The sequence below is a fragment of the Cynoglossus semilaevis genome, chromosome 9 (genome assembly GCF_000523025.1).
Source record: "Cynoglossus semilaevis isolate Cse_v1.0 chromosome 9, Cse_v1.0, whole genome shotgun sequence".
Lineage (NCBI taxonomy): Eukaryota > Metazoa > Chordata > Actinopteri > Pleuronectiformes > Cynoglossidae > Cynoglossus > Cynoglossus semilaevis.
In genome coordinates, this window is record NC_024315.1 from 14,359,381 (window position 1) to 14,368,255 (window position 8,875).

The window sequence follows — 8,875 nt, forward strand, 5'->3', positions numbered from 1 at the left end:
AGACTTTAAATTGACAGTATTTATGAATGTGAGTGTAAATAGTTGTTTTTCTTTATATGCGGCCATGCAATGAACTGGGGAACTGTCCAGGTGGGATTGCCTCCATTGCCCCCCTTGACCCTGGAAAGGAATAAGCAGTAGACAATGAATGGTGGATTTAAAATAAGGGGAATGTCACAGCACAGTAAAGGTGCAGGTTGTTGGTTTTATCAACGTTGTTGTTGCTGTGGTTGAACATCCTACAGTTGCATTGAGATATCATTGACTACAGTTGACCAAAGCTGAAGGTCTAGCTCTTTCAGAATAAGCTGTTTCATTCAGGATCACAGACTGATCACATTTACTTCTCTCACAGTACCTTCCTGCAGTGGTTTGGCGTATTAAACCCTGTTGAAGCTCAGCTTCAATGGCCTTCAATGGAGCAGCACTGATTAGATTTATTACCTCATTAGAGTCAATGAGGCAGTAGGCCGGTAGAGATGCTCGTCTTCTGCATGCTGATTGGACGAAGTGTTTATGAAGCAGAGTCACTTTCTGTATTACCAGCACTCTGTGTGTCAGTCCTTTGGTTTGTGTTTGTGAGAGAGGACTAGTGACAAACTGCAGTCTGTTGTCTGTTGTCAGTTTACTCTTCAAGATTTTTTTTTTTTTGTAAAATGGGCTGTTTTCTTGTCTTAGTTTTTCTTTCTTTATTTTTTCAGACTTCAGAATCCTGCAGAGCAGAGCCAGGAAATATTTTAAGAGTCTGGTTCACACTCAGAAAAACATGAGGGAAATGTGTTTTTTATATATATATATATTTTATATCTACTGATAAAAAAGTACTAAAAACAACTTTCCCTGCTGGATGTTGGTTTGTTGCTGTTAAATTCAAGCTAATTCAGTCTAATATAACAATGACTGTAATCTGTCATTCCTTTTTTACTGTTGAACCCCAGCCTATAGTTGGTTCCTGCAAATAACGTGTACTGTAGCTCCAACTGCAGCAGATCCATTAGGTGGAAATCACATGACATCTGTTGACAACTGCATTTTAAGATGACGCCAGGGGTCGTCCTTAAGGGGCCTCTGTCAGTGCACAGCCCCTGGCATTGAAACACCCTGGGGGATCGTACTGAGTAATACATGACACTCGAGGGCAGGAAGCAGTTTCCGACTTGTTGAAATGACACGGTGTTCCTCCCTCCGTCACTCGTCTCAGAGATAAACCTGTATCTCGTACCAGCCCACCGCAGAAAAACAGAATTATTTGCACAGCAGATAAAACGCATTAGGATAGAAACGTTTCTGCTAAAGGCTAAAAATGTACGCAGTGTTTGTAGCAAACATCTTGTACCAAACAGTTCGGTACAAAACGTCCGTGGATGTGTCAAAACTAAGGCTCACAGTTAATGCGACAATAATAAGTCAACACAAATGACTTTTAACCCAATTTCATAAAACGTGTAATTAAGGCATGAACCTCCTGTGATTTGACCCCGGACCCTCAGTGAGGGTCAGAGCGCGGATTCTGCTGATAAACTGATGAATGAATATTAGCTTTCTACAACAGAGCTAAGTACACGGTTAAGTACACAGATTGTACATGGACTGTAATGATAATACCAATGAAGACACATACAATAACAGATCCTAACATTTACAACAGCTTCAGTGAAGTGTTTCCTGCTGGTAGAATTAGAGGCTACTCATTGATAACTGATGAATACACACACACACATAAAAGGTCTGTGACCTTTCTGTTCACCTGCAACAGTACAAATGAAGCAATGAAGAAAGTACAGCAATCAAATCTCTTCTGATCAGTTAAATGGAAGGTTTTGAAAGGCTGTGCAGTGGAGTTGAATTACTGTATACTGTATATATAAATATATATATATATATACATGATCTAGCATCTTCATCTTCATCTTAGAACTAACTTAGAACGATCTAGCATCTTCATCTTAGAACTAACTTAGAACCTACAGTTATATATGGTCAGATGAGACATGCCCATGAGTCATCTGTGGATCAGGATCTTCGACAACCGCCCGGCCGATTCCAAATGTTAGAAGGAAGTGCTTTACCATTTCACGGCACCTTGTCAGGGCAAAAGCTTTTAGCTGAGAGAATGTCAAGCTTTTAACAATGTGGAGGTGTCAGCCTGACATTCACTGTGGCCAATAAGAGGCATCAGGAATATGGATGAAACGTGTGATTAGTGTGAGGAAACCAATATGTCAGCCACACTCCGTGGAGTGAAGTTCCCAACGATGCTGGAGAACGGACCTCCAGGCACGCAGGCAGATTTACAGCATCAGCCCTCAGGTGAACTTTCGTCATAATGATCTGCCCGGCAACCAGGGGGAAATAGTTCTGCCTAATGAAGGAAAACTGATTAGTTTTTTTTCTCCGCAATTATTTTGTAAAACGCTACAAACCAAATCCATACGCACTTCCTCTGGACGTTGGCGGTTTCTCAATGTTTTTATGGAGGGGCTAAATATTGTCACAGGATTTGATGTAATTGCTAATTTTCTACCTCAACGAGCCACCGACTGTGGACTGTAGACAGATACATTAATGGTTGTGATGGAGATGGTGGGGACAGGTAAAAGAGTTTAAATCAACATACCGGAACAGTGGAGGAGAAATGGAGCAGTCTCAGATGGATCTGACTGACGTCAGCGTCATTTCATAACTGACATTTCTACAGCCTCGGCGTGAGTTAATTACAGTGTATTATTAGTCTGAGGTCACAGACGTGTGGTTTCCTTACAGCAAAAAATGTGACTTGTTTGATTTCCAGCTCTGTGACTGTGTTTCCTCTGATTTAGCTGAGTCACAGTTCGTCTGTCCATCCATTAACAGGTTCTTTGACCTTTGACAGTGACACATTGACCTCTCAATAATAGCCTGAGTGGCTTGGTCACTTAATTAGTTCACGACTAGTCCAAACACGTGGAGTGTGGCTCCACACAAACAGAGATGACTGTAGAGCTGTGGGCCAACAGTCTGATAAAATCATTAAAGTTAAACAACAGTTTATGAACCACAGGTACAATTCTGACATTAATTAAAATGAGTTTATTTAGAGCAATCTGTTTTGAACCATTAAAAAAATAACTGTTTTCATTAAGTCATGTATATAGATGAATACATATTTATGTATATATAATATATGTTTTATATATGTATATATTATATATACAAAATATATGTAATTTATATGTAAATGTGAATTTATATGCGTGTCCTTTTCAGTCATATTTATTTTATTTCTTTGGCAGAAATCTTTTCCAAAAACATTCTGTCAAAAAAAGACAAACTGCAAAACATCAAAGAAAAACAGCAGGAAAAATATTTTTTTAATTTATTTTTTTACCTTTCAGAGTGTTTGTTTGAAAAGATGATTAAATAGAGAACATTGTTTCACAATCTAAACAGTGGGAATGTCAGTTGTGAGCATTTCCTGTGATGATTTTTTTTTTCGTCTGAAAAAAGCAATTAAAAACAAATCTACTAATGAAAAAGTATATAAATAAGTACTTATAGACTTTTAATAATTTAATAATTTTTTGCCAAAGTTTTGTCCTGAATATTTGTCTTCTTTGTGGCAGAAGACAACTATTTATTTGACCATTTTCTGTCCGTTAGTGTCAGCACTGTCAATAAGTTTTACTCTAGAGAATTTTCTCTTCACTCTAATAAGCGTTGAATCTTTGACAGTTCAGAGTAATCGGAGTCAGTGAAGTCACCTACTGTATCAGTGGAATAAAGACGTGGAGGTTTCACTTTGGTCGGACATGGGGGGGGGTCGTCAGATCTCCCGACCCAGTCAGTCACCCGTGGAGCCCACAGTGATAGAGCAGCTGTCCAACCACACCTGACTTCACGCCCTCCAATTGAACAACACATTGAAGAGAACCTAGAAGACAGTCAGGGTCAGAGTGGACCGAGCTGAAGGGAGACCGTTTGATAAAGAGGTAAAATAAGAGGATGTGACAGATAAAAGGCATGACACGACAGGTCTGCTGACACAGAGTCACTGAGCAGAAACCTGACTTCATGTTTCATGTGGACTGTTGTCCAACACTCATCCGGCTGATGGAGATCACAGTGTCATCAGGGTTCGGCCAGCAGCTGATGGGAAGAGTCTTCATCTATATGGAAGACCGTGATCCATTTTTGTATGTTGCTGTATGTTGTTTCCAGAGCCAATGAGCAATTGTTTTAAATAATCTGAATCGTATGTTAATCTAAAGGTGAACATGCTTCCTCAGACCATGGTTTGACACATCCACCAAGGATGGGGGCTCCGACCGTGACTAGACAGACTTCAGGTCCATACAGTAGAACCCACTGGTCTTTATCCCAGTGTGTCTGTGAACAGGAGACTAAGCCTCTACACTGCTTAATGTTTGACTGTATCAGCAAACCAAGCTTTGTTTTACAGAGTCAGTAGAAAAAAAAGTAAAAGCAATAAAAAACAAACAAACCAGCATTTAAACGCCTATGCATTTCGTTTGTTTAGACTGTGACATTTAAACGACTATGCATTTCGTTTGTTTAGACTGTGAATCGGCCTTTTGAGAATTGTCCTCATGTTGAAGTATTATTTACGACAGGCCTCGTGCTTGTTTGTAGATATTCAGACTGGGGTTAACTCCCAGTGACAGCAGAGAGTTAACAATCTGCTTATGTTTCCGTCCTGTGACTGTGTAAATGTGAGAGAAAAAACAGCTGCTGTTTTCCATGTTTTTACACGGGGGAGGTAATGGACTGAGCTGTGCTCACAGTATGTAACAGAAACGCTGCGTTCCACTGACGCTAATGTGCGGCTGATGTCTTTTATGTAGTGTTTGTGTCTTTGTTTGGTGAATCAACCACTGCAGAAACTGCTGCAATTATAAATATAGACCGGATGATGTTCAGTGCACTGATAAAAACACAGTAAGCCGAGAGAAGTCATCTTTTTTTATTACCTATAGAATAAATGGATTTAATTCCTCAAGTAATAAATAAAACCAACTCAGAGCAGCAGCGGAATCTGTCGGCGTGTCTGGCAGCTGACAGGGAGGACGTTATTGACTAGTGTGTGTTCTGACTGTACGATGGTGTCTCCTCCTCTCAGCTGATGGTACTGTTTGCCACGAGGATTTGTAAGAGAGTAATCTGTCCCTGTTCTAAAGCGGAGGACAACTGTGATAGTTGTAATCGATGTTGACTAAACTCAGAGTACACATCCAAAGATGGATTTGTATTAAAAAAAACTGCTTCTTACCATGAATAATACTTACACATGGCTTTCACTATTTAGTGATTGTTTCTGCAGCAACCAGAGATGTAAAAATAGGATGTGTAGATAGATGGATGATGGATGGGTGGACAGACGGATGGACGGTGGACGGATGGAAGGACGGGTGAATGGATGGGTAGATGGACAGACAGTGGATGGATGGAGAGATGGCCGATGGATTGGTTGGATGGGTGGAAGGATGAATGGTGGATGGATGGATAGATGGCTGATGGATTGGTGGATGAATGAATGGATAGATGGACAGACAGATGGTGGATGGACGGATGAATGGATGGATGATGGATGAAGCATTCTTAGTGTATTAATCTGATTTTTTTTCCCAAAATATTTTGGATAAATATTAAAACCAAGACGATTCTATTAAAAAAATTCAAAAAATTTAAAATATATATTCTGGTACATGTGGTACTACTACCACTGTTATTTGTTTGTTAAGAGATATAACCACTAGGGGCAGTGCTGAGGTCAGAGATCATTCCAGCGCTTTTTGGGTAAACATCAGTTATACGGTGTAACACTGCCCCCATGATTTCCAGAAGCTGGATACATCTTTGAGACAAAGTCCAGACTGTTGAGCAGCGAATCATTTCTGTTGTTCGTAATATTATTCATAGACTTGATGACTTTGAATTCAGTGACTGGATATTTAATAATATATAGTTAAGTAATTGACGGAAGTTGGTCCCTACCGTACGGTTAGTTCCTCATGTTTTCTTACATATCAGAGAAGTTACTGATTTTAATTCTGCCAACAGCTGTTTCTGGATTACTGTACTGTATGACGTTGTGGCTTTTATTCTGATTGTATAAATCCTGAGGGTGTAGATCTTACTTTGATCATAGTATTTGTAAAAAAAAAAAAAGAAACCAGTAATGAAAAGGTCAGGCCATATATTTCTTAATAAAGGACTTACTTAACCTTCTGCCGCTTGTCACTATATGCACAGTATAAATAGATATCATAGAAAGGCAACACTGCAGGGGGAGGTTAATATGAAGCATATATTGGACTTTATTGGTGTTTTTTTTTTCTTCCATAAAATACTGCTTTTTTTCTGTTTGTTTCCCAGATCAGAATATGATTTAAAATATTAAACTAATGTAGAGAAAAATCACTTGGGTGAATCCAGACATTTAAAGGCATTTTCATCATCGTGATTCCTCTAAACGGGGAAGTGTTCATCGTAGGGATACACAGGGAGAGAGAGAGAGAGGGAGGGAGGAAGGAGATAGATCACCTGGTGGTGACCCCCTCCTGGAGTGACAGCCTCTCAAATTGCATCATTTTGCTGAGCATGCTCACAGGCTGTGTAATATTTCACAGGTCAGTGCCTATAATGAGAGGCCATCTCTCCCACCGAGACCACCACCTGATGTCTGTGACCTTTTACAATTGGACCTGGAATTTCCTTCAGAACATCACCACACTGGACTCACCCAAACTTTTTAAAAGCCCGTCCGTGACAGCACTGGGCGGACGACGCTGAACTGGACAGTCACTCTGCCACAGTGGAACAGTGTATACAGAGGAACAAACAGTGTGGGTCACCTTCAGGTTATAGCAGTAACGCAGCTCTGACTAATGGATTGAACTAATGGAAATATATACATTCATATACGTATATGTTAGCGATCTCTGGATATATCGGCCAAGCGATATTATCGGCCCGATATTAGCATAATTATGAAATATCTGTAAGAATCATTATGGTTCTTTCCGATAATGAAAACCTGATAACGCAATGCCTGGGTTTCACCACTGCTTTAACCAATCACCTAAGTGAGCAGGCAGCACTTTACTTCTTTACCACTAGGGCATCACCGTCCCACTATATCGGAATCGGAAATTAAGTGTCTGGACAATATCAGCATATCAGATATTGGCAAAAAGTTCGTATTTGGACATTCCTAGTATATATGTATATATAAATATATGTGTATATATGTAAATATAAATATGCTAACATATTTGCTGATATACGAAATGCTGATATTGTCTGTTGTTCAACTGATACTGACATATGCAACCGTTTTCCGTACCCCACAATACATTCCAACATATTTGGCTAAACCCAGGCGTTGCATTATGGGGTTGTCATTATCAGACGTAAAACCGATAACAATTCTTACAGTTATTGCATAATTATGCTAATATTGAGCCAATATTGTTGTACATCCCTATATATATATATATATATATATATATATATATATATATATACATTTATATAAACACATAAATGTATATATAGCAGCATTTTTATATATTTTTCTAAAATATATAGAGAGAGAAAGAGTGGTGCTTTGGCCCAGAGGCAGTGTCTCTGTCATTGGTGTGGAACCCCAGGGTTCACCTCCTGGACAAGTTCAAATCCCAGTTAGGGCAGTCGGTACCTTCCAGTGGACTCACCACCCACAGGAAGGTTCAGGGGGGTTGGTACGGTGCAGTGTGATTTGGGTGGCGGTCATGGAGACTGCTGCCCCCGCGACCCGGTAACGGATAAGCGGATGAAAATGGCTGGCTAGAGAGAAAAAACAAAAAACAACCGCAGGAAATGTTGAAAGTCAGAGTGAAAAAAATGAGTCCCACGGTCCGGAATCATCCGAGAGTCTTTGCTCATGATTTACTGCCACGTCTTTGTCTTCTCCCTTTGTGTTTCGGCCTTTAGTTCAACATAAATCTGCCCCACAACAGTTATTACCGAGGTCTTTTACTCTAAATCCCTTCTCACAATATTTAAATTGGTACCTTTAATTAAACACTCTGAGGCTTTATTCTCATTTCCTGCAGTGCTCACACACACACACACACACCTTCACACCAACGCACACACACACTGGTTCCCTCCCTGTCATAACAGTAAGTGCTGGGCTTCATGTCTTGAGGCTGAATGTGCTGTGAGTTGGACCGAGCTGTTAAAGGGCAACGCGTCAGCATTTCCTAATCAGCTCAGTCTCAGCAGTGATTACAGGACAGACGTCGGGCTTTTTTTAATTGTAGTCGGGTTAAGTTGTCAGCACTGTTGAAGTTTTTAATTGAAGTTTTTAATAATATCATTATTTATGCCAATATGAACTTGTATTTTTTCAATACCTTAAATTTAAACCTAGTGTAATTTGGCAGTATTAGAATGAAGGCAAAAGTAATTAATCTGTAACAGCAGACTAATTAAACTTCTATATTTATATAAATGGTAAAAATATAAATATAATCATGACATGAATTAGTTATGGTAAATGGGGGGGGGGGTTGCTGGTCAGATCAACCCTGTTAAAGCTCAGCATTTAATTCCCCTTTTTTAGAAATATACACCACAAGAAAATGTCAGTGGAGCAGTTAGACAGGAAGCTAGTCTTCTGCATGATGATTGGATGGATTGCTTTAAAAACATAAGAACATTTGAGTACATCCAGTACTGCGTTTCTGAGGGAGGTCTAGGAACAAACTGTTGTCTGCTGCCAGACAGTGATACAGAGTTTTAAATCTGTTTATAAACTGGAGACAAGTGTTCTAGAGTTTTCTACTTTCAATCTTCCATAATAATTAATGACAAATTAATTTGTTTTTATGTG

At 39.5% G+C, this 8,875-nt stretch overlaps 1 protein-coding gene across 1 annotated transcript in view; it reads left to right on the forward strand.

The window, feature by feature from the left end:
* Positions 1-8,875, forward strand: part of sorcs3a (sortilin related VPS10 domain containing receptor 3a) — a 223,646-nt gene that overhangs the window by 98,786 nt on the left and 115,985 nt on the right. The window lies entirely within an intron of this gene.